The sequence below is a fragment of the Panthera uncia genome, chromosome D2 (genome assembly GCF_023721935.1).
Source record: "Panthera uncia isolate 11264 chromosome D2, Puncia_PCG_1.0, whole genome shotgun sequence".
Lineage (NCBI taxonomy): Eukaryota > Metazoa > Chordata > Mammalia > Carnivora > Felidae > Panthera > Panthera uncia.
In genome coordinates this window covers 41,290,884-41,299,428 of record NC_064818.1, presented here as the reverse complement: position 1 = coordinate 41,299,428, position 8,545 = coordinate 41,290,884, and the positions used below count along the sequence as shown (strand labels likewise).

Sequence of the window (8,545 nt, the reverse complement as noted above, 5' to 3'; positions counted from 1 at the left end):
TCATCCAGGACAGCACAGAGATAGTGGGGTCTTTTGGAGGCCCCTCTCCTACACACCTAGAGTCCCCAGGACCTCCTGTCCCAACCCCAGCCATACAAGCAGACACACTTCCATTTTCTAAATAACTTCCTAGATTTAACAGCTTTTATACAAGTCATCCACAAACATGGCTAAGAATGCTAAGAGGATGATAATGATAGTAATAAAGCAATACGTTCTTCGGACCATGCCCCAGCTCTCCCCAGACAGCCACTTCTAATAACAACATTAGTTTTAGACATTCTCTCTTTACTTCCTATAGATTTTAGCTCTTACGTCACTTTCTCTTCCCTCCATTTTCCCAATATAGCTACTATTTTTGGTTACATCAATACACAGAGGTTACATTATTATATCTACGTTGACAATGTCCTTTGTAGAGCTAGGGAGTGTGTTACAACTACATATCCTTTCTTGTATAGCTTTGTGTCTTTCTCTCCTGGAGTCCTAACATGATTTCTTTCATTAAATAATAACCACAAAAACAAGGCCTCGTGGTACCAGGTATGGAGTTATCTCCTTTTATTCCAGGAGACAGAGCCCCCTGCCAGTGCATCTGTCTGCCTACTCTGACCTAGGCGTGCTGTCCTGGTGTTGTTCAGAGGCTTTGATTAGGCAGTAGAGGAAGAAAATTTGTCTTGTAGAAGGTGGTAATTAGCACTTCTCCCCAGAATCCACTTATTACCCCTCAGGGCACAACCCATGTGCTAATCTTGCTGTGGGCCTCCTGCCTGCACCTGCGTCACGGTGTCTTTCTTGAGACCTCTACCCACCTTTTGAGCAACAAGATCTGAGGAACAAGATCTCATTTCCCACACCCATCATTTTATACTCCTGTTACATGGCTCTAGTACCTTTCCCCAAGCCTGGGTCTTTCAACCCAAACAGTCCCCTGGGCTTCGGGAAGATGATGGAGAACTCCTACCCCATAACTGAGTCCCCTAGTCCTGGGCAGGGAAGGGCTTTGGCCTTCAGACACCAGTGGTGGAGCTGCGTGCTGCCACCAGGTCAGCTTTCCTTTGCTGTGTTCCCACTGATGTGACCTTGGGCTCCTTGCTTCCTCAAATGATGCACCTATTAAATCCAGCACCAACACCCACACGTTCCATGGACAAACACCAATGCTAATTGTCAGGGACAGTGCCCAAAACCTACAATGAGGAAAGAGCTCTTCCCTGACCGGTCTTGTAATTAGTAGCACACCTGTCTTTTTCCTGGGAGTCAGTACGCTGCCTTATTATGGGATGTTCTATTTGGTTCATTTCCTGCCTTTCCTTGGGTCTAGCCTAAAAAAATAAAGAAGCCACGGTAAGTGTTGGAGGAGGCCTCCTTGGTCACCCCTAGAGGGGCAGTGAAATGACCCAACTATGCCTTCATTTCATTCTCAGCCAAGAGCCTTTGGTTCCCCCAAGTCCTTCTGAAGGAAAGGGACATAATGGTCAATTCTTCCCATTACAGGGATGTGTACTATGTTTCCAATTTTACATATCCTGGGAGAAAAGAAAGTGGAAGGAAATGTACCTGTATGTTAGCAACTGTTATCTCTGGGTATGGACATAGAAGAGACTATTTTTCTTTTCTATACTTTTCCGCATTTTCTTATTTTAAAAACAATATCTGCCATGAGATGCTATTTAACAAATGCTTATAAAATATTAAAAATTATCTATCTATCTACCTACCTATCTACAAAGTAGCAGGGGTAAAAGAGCCTATCTTGAGTCTGAATTGAAAGTAGGTCTATTTGAACACATCTGACCATTGGGTTGATGGAAGCAGAGGTCACTTTGCAAGAATGGGCACTCCAGGTGTCCTGGGTGGCTCAGTTGGTTAAGCGTCCGACTTCGGCTCAGGTCATGATCTCACGGTTTGAGCCCCTGCATTGGGCTCTATGCTGAGGGCTCAGAGCCAGGAGTCTGATTCAGATTCTGTGTCTCCCTGTCTCTCTCCCCCTCCCCTGCTCGTTCTCTCTCTCTCTCTCTCAAAAGTAAATAAACATTAAAAAAAAAAAAAAAAAAGAATGAGCACTCCAGGATGGCAGATAGTGTGGTTACTGTAGAACCCCCAGCACCTAAAGCAGTGCCTGGTGCATAATGGGCACTCAAAATATGTTTTCAAAATGCACTGGTGAGTGAATGAGAGGGGAGGGATTCCCACAGGTGGAGGCTGATCCAATCAGGAACTTGGTCATCAGGGAGGAGCCAAACTGGGCATCTCTCAGCTTTGTCTCTCAGCCTAGTTTTTCATGTCCAAGTGCCAGGAGAACAGGATGTAAGTAAAACTAAGAGACTTCTAGAGACAAACACCTTGCCTTAAGACTCCACCAAGAAAATGCATTACAGAAGGTAGGAAAAGGATATTCCTCCCCTGCTTCTTCAAAGACCACACACAATCTCTGGCAAGAGGGAGTTCCTTGTGAAACCCAGGCAAAGCCCTTGCCAGTGGAGCTGGGTGCTTGGTGAAGCAGCCAGTGGTATGAATGATTCTGAGCTGCATAGCTTTCACTGCATGGGATACTGTTATTCAAATTCAGCAGAATAACAGGATGCTCTCTTAAAATTTCCTATGTGGGGGCAGGATAGTGTCAGTTTTTATCTGTGTTTTCCCCACCTTGCCGAGTCTAATAGTGCATTCTTGAGGGTCAGAAGACACAAACATAATGATAAGTGGAATTTCCCACTTCAGGCATCCCTGATTATTAGGTATGTGGCCTAATTTGTCCTTGTTCTTACCTCCAAATAGCTTCGTGATACCTCTACAGGTATTCTTATCATTTTTGCTAAACATCATTTCTCAATAGTCAGTGTGATGGCTGCAGATGTTCCTGGACCAGTGGGTCTCTGGATATAAGATGTTCATTTGAGGTCAAGAAGAAAATACTTTCTACCTCATTTTTATCTCTAGGTTATAAAGAGAGGTGTTATAGAGGGAAGGAGTCCTCTGAATTGTTTTCTCTTAAAAATGGGATCAGGAGGGGGCACCTGGGTGGCTCGGTCAGTAAAGTGTCTGACTTTAGCTCAGGTCATGATCTCCCACTTCTTGAGTTCAAGCCCCACGTTGGGCTCTGTGATGACAGCTCAGAACCTGGAGCCTGCTTTGGGTTCTGTGTCTCCCTCTCTCTCTGTCCCTCCCCCATTCATACTCTGTCTCTCTCTCAAAAATGAACATTAAACATTTTTTTAAAATGGGATCAGGAGACTGGTGAGCACCCCTCAGAAGTCAAAGTGGACTGAACATGTCAGCTGGGCTTCCACATACTTTCTTGGGGCCCTGTGATGGTTAATTTTATGTCAACATGGCTAAGCAATGGTTCCAGTTGTCTGGTTGAATGTTAGTCTAGATGTGAAGGTATTTGGTCAGTGTGATTGACATTTACAGACAGTTGACTTCAAGTAAAGTAGATTACCCTCCAAAATGTGAGTAGGCCTCATCCCATCCATTGAAGGCCTTAAGATATCAAATATCTGAGGTTTCCAGAGAAGACTTTCTGCCTTGGGACTGTAACATAGAAATTCAGCCTGCGTTTCCAGCCAGCTGGTCTGCCCTATGGATTTCTGACTGGCCAGACTTCACAATTAAATGAGTTGATTCCTTAAAATAAATCTTTCTCTCTCTTTCTTTCCTTCTTCCTTCCCACTTTTCCTTTCTCTTTCTACCCCCTCCACATCCATCCTCCTTTCTCTCTCTCCACATACATACATCCTATTGGTCTGTTTCTCTGGAGAGTTCTGATACTGGCAAAGACTCCCTCCTTCACCAACTGTAGTCAGGCTTCTTTGAGTCCTCTCCTTGACTAGCTCTCATCCTTCACCTGCTGAGCCCAGTTTTGCCAAAGAATCCACCCACCACCCCCATATCCAATTACATTCTTCTTCCTCCACCCTTGATATCTAATCAAACTCCTCTTCCTTCACTCTTGATACCTAACCAAGTTTCTCTTAGTAAGTTTCTTAGTAAATCCTCACTTGCTCCTGTTTGTATTTGGAATTGAGTTTAGTCTCTTGTATTGCAATGGTCTCTCTCCTGTTCCCATAGTCTTGAATAACCTCTGTCTTTCATTAAAATTTTATTTATTTATTTATTTATTTATTTATTTATTGAGAGAGAGACAGAGAGAACAAGTGGGGAAAAGGCAGAGACAGAGAGGGAGAGAGAGAATCTCAAGCAGGTTCTGTGTTGCCAGTGCAGAGCCCAAGGCAGGACTTAAACTCACAAACTGTGAGATCATGACCTGAGCCAAAACTAAGAGTCAGGCACTTAACCAGGTGAGCCACCCAGGCTCTCCTCTGCATGGTCATTTTTAACAAGCATCCACTGAGTAATTTCTCTGTAATAGTACAGACCCCCAAATCTAATGCTGGTTATAGAAATTTTATAATTTTGGAAAATCAAACTTAGTTTCTCATATGGCTGCTATTTCCTGTGTTCCTACAGCAGTCAGAAGTGCTAAAATCAAGAACAGCACATAGGCTTGCCTGAGGTGCAGCAAGCAGGGGGAGGGGAGAGACTACGTTTTACTGCCTCCACTCCGGTGTGGTACAGAATGGAAGGTGGTAGCTCTAACAGATGGGAACACTTCTGAATCCTTCTGGCTCATGTGGGTAAATCAGACAGCTGGCTGTGATCTGGTGTGAGGTAGGGCCCAGGAACTGAAGAGCAGTATTGTCTACTTACAACAAGCTTCTTTTGTGTCTAGATGTCCTTTGTGAGGACATATACAAGACCCACAGGGACTTCAGCAATATCAAATTGTGAGGAAGATTAGGATGCCAGATTAGGTTATCACAAGACTGGAGAGCCTCTCTAGAAAGCAGCTGCTGATCCACAGTGGTGGGTAGCAAGTGCTCGTCTGGGTGAGAGAGGCACAGTGACAGCTGACACATTAAACAGATAATGCCATCCTTCTGACAGTTGGTACCCACATAGGAGTGAGCTCAGCTGTCATCTCAGGGTATAAGAGCCTCTTCCCCTAACCGATAGACAAAGACCACAAGATCCAGGTGGGGATCCAGCCCCAGACAAGTGCCAGCAGAAAAAGTGAGTTGGGAACCAGGTCAGATAGACAAGGACAAGAGGAGGGGTGGCCTGGGATTCGGTGGGCACCTGACAAGAGGCTCAACTGTGGCACAGCTGGTGGTTGAGGACATGATGTCCTTCTGTGCTAGTTGGAAATATTTCAGGATGTGGGTGGGGCTGCCTCTGCAGAGGAGTGTCACTGACACTTCAACGGGGAGGATGCGGGGCAGGGAAGCCCAATCCATCCTGTCTTTCCAGCTCTACTTTGGGGAATATGGAGACATGCTAGGGAGTGTCTCCTTTTTATTATCAAAACTTTGCAACTTTGCCTTCAGTGACCTGCATCACTGCACAGTAATGATAATAATAATGCTACTAATAGCCAGATTTTATTGAATACTTTCCATAGGCCAAGCACATAACATTCATGATTGTATACAATCAGCCCTATTATTCTCATTTTACAGATGGGAAAGGTGAGGCTTATAAAATTAAGTAAATGCCCCCAAATTACACAGCTAGTGGAAACAATGTGAATGTAAACAATCTAAGTTGACACTTAACCACCATGCTATTATCTTATCAGAAAAGGATCTTCTCTAAGTCTGTGTATTGCTGAACGACCATATCTCAGGCTTCAAGGTGAGCTTCTATTCTTAGTTTGTGAAGCCCATTCTATTCACTAGGGACCTAACCACATGCCAGAAGATCGCTAGATTGCTGTTAAGCACTGGCATTCTTAAGTCACTGTCCTTGGGGTGCCTTTGTCAGTTATGCGTTCAACCTGGCTCAGATCATGATCTCATGGGTCGTGGGTTCGAGCCCCGCGTTGGGCTCTGTGCTGACAGCTCAGAGCCTGGAGCCTGCTTCCAATTCTGTGTCTCCCTCTCTCTCTACTCCTCCCCCTCTCTCTCCCTCTCTCTATCTCTCTCTCAAAAAATAATAAACATTTAAAAAAAAAATGCTGTGCTCGCTTCGGCAGCACATATACTAAAATTGGAACGATACAGAGAAGATTAGCATGGCCCCTGCGCAAGGATGACACACAAATTCGTGAAGCGTTCCATATTTTTAATGGATAAAGGACCTGAATGTGAGACGGGAAACCATCAAAACCCTAGAGGGGAAAGCAGGAAAAGACCTCTCTGACCTCAGCCGTAGCAATTTCTTACTTGACACATCCCCAAAGGCAAGGGAATTAAAAGCAAAAATGAACTACTGGGACCTTATGAAGATAAAAAGCTTCTGCACAGCAAAGGAAACAACCAACAAAACTCAAAGGCAACCAACGGAATGGGAAAAGATATTTGCAAATGACATATCAGAGAAAGGGCTAGTATCCAAAATCTATAAAGAGCTCACCAAACTCCACACCCGAAAAACAAATAACCCAGTGAAGAAATGGGCAGAAAACATGAATAGACACTTCTCTAAAGAAGACATCCGGATGGCCAACAGGCACATGAAAAGATGTTCAACGTCGCTCCTCATCAGGGAAATACAAATCAAAACCACACTCAGATATCACCTCACGCAAGTCAGAGTGGCCAAAATGAACAGATCAGGAGACTATAGATGCTGGAGAGGATATGGAGAAACGGGAACCCTCTTGCACTCTTGGTGGGAATGCAAATTGGTGCAGCCACTCTGGAAAACAGTGTGGAGGTTCCTCAAAAAATTAAAAATAGACCTACCCTATGACCCAGCAATAGCACTGCTAGGAATTTACCCAAGGGATACAGGAGTACTGATGCATAGGGGCACTTGTACCCCAATGTACCCCAATGTTTATAGCAGCACTCTCAACAATAGCCAAATTATGGAAAGAGCCTAAATGTCCATCAACTGATGAATGGATAAAGAAATTGTGGTTTATATACACAATGGAGTACTACGTGGCAATGAGAAAGAATGAAATATGGCCCTTTGTAGCAACATGGATGGAAATGGAGAGTGTGATGCTAAGTGAAATAAACCATACAGAGAAAGACAGATACCGTATGGTTTCACTCTTATGTGGATCCTGAGAAACTTAACAGAAACCCATGGGGGAGGGGAAGGAAAAAAAAAAAAGAGGTTAGAGTGGAAGAGAGCCAAAGCATAAGACACTCTAAAAAACGGAAAAAAAACTGAGGGTTGATGGGGGGGTGGGAGGGAGGGGAGGGTGGGTGATGGGTAGTGAGGAGGGCACCTTTTGGGATGAGCACTGGGTGTTGTATGGAAACCAATTTGACAATAAACTTCATATATTGAAAAAATAAATAAATAAAATAAAAAATAAAAATTAAAAATTAAAAAAAGATGTTTAGGTCACTGTCCTAGGACATTGTCAATCCACATCTTCAGGGATGACGTTTCTCCTACTGAATAGGCATGTAGCTACTTGCTGGCTCTCTCTAGCATGAAGAGGAGCTCCCCTGAAGGCTGAGGAAGTGCGTATGGGGGGGACCAGCATCCCCTGGCTTCAATCAGAGCACTATAATAATAAATAATCAAAACAATGATCTAATCAAATACTCTTTAGTTCTTCACAGGTAGACCAAGGGTCTGCAGTACTATTGAATTTTTGGAATAGCAGCATCCGGACCATAAGGAGCTGGAGCTTTGGACTGAAAGAGACCTGGAAATAAATTCTTTCTCTACTGCTGGAGCTGACTCACAGGGGTTTGAGAGAGCCAACTGTGTACAACCTTTCCCAACTGTGGTGGTAGCATGAGCTTAACCATGAAGGGAATATTTACCCCATAGAACTAGGTAAATACTAAAAATCAGGGCTTTCAAAATTGTTCTAGAAATAAGGCTTATGAGCACACCACCTGCCCAGGCTGTCAGAACAAGACATAGGCAATGTCAAAGGCTCTCATTTACGTGTCTGGTTTTTAGTCTGTGGTTCTCTGGCTACCTCTATACCATCCAGGGGAAATGGGAATTAACATGATTGGTATGTCAGTTATCTATGACTGCATAACCAATTGCCCTGAAATTTATTGGCTTAATGCAATAGTATCTCTCATAGTTTCTTTGGGCCAGCAATTTGGGAGAGACTTGGCTGCATGGTGCTGGCTTGGGGTCTCTAATAAAAGTGCAGGCAAGACGTCAGCTGGACTTCCAGTTGTCTGCAGCCAGAGCTGGAGGATCTGGGCAAAGTTTATTCACTCACATGGCCAGCAATTTCATTCTGGCGATTGGCGGGGGGCCTCAGTTCCTGGTCCCATGGACTTTATCATAGGATTGCTTGAATGTTTTCACTGTATGAGAGCTGGATTCCTTCTGAATGAATCCAAGAAGGCAAGATAAAAGCTACGATGTGTTTTAATAACTTAGCTTTGAAAGATTCAAATTCTGCATTCCCACAATATCCTGTTGGTCACACCGCAGCCCTATTCAGTGCAAAAGAGGAGTACACTCTTTTGGGTGTAAATATCAGTAGGCAAGAATCATTTAAGGGTCTTGAAGGCTGCCTCCCAAAATTTGTATAGAGAAATTGTAA

At 44.0% G+C, this 8,545-nt stretch overlaps 1 non-coding gene across 1 annotated transcript; it reads left to right on the top strand.

Moving 5' to 3' along the window:
* The first annotated feature begins 6,021 nt into the window (after nucleotides 1-6,021).
* LOC125933603 (U6 spliceosomal RNA) lies at nucleotides 6,022-6,128 on the top strand. Its single transcript, XR_007461017.1, has one exon. It is a non-coding gene; the product is annotated as a U6 spliceosomal RNA (small nuclear RNA).
* Nucleotides 6,129-8,545: the final 2,417 nt, after the last annotated feature.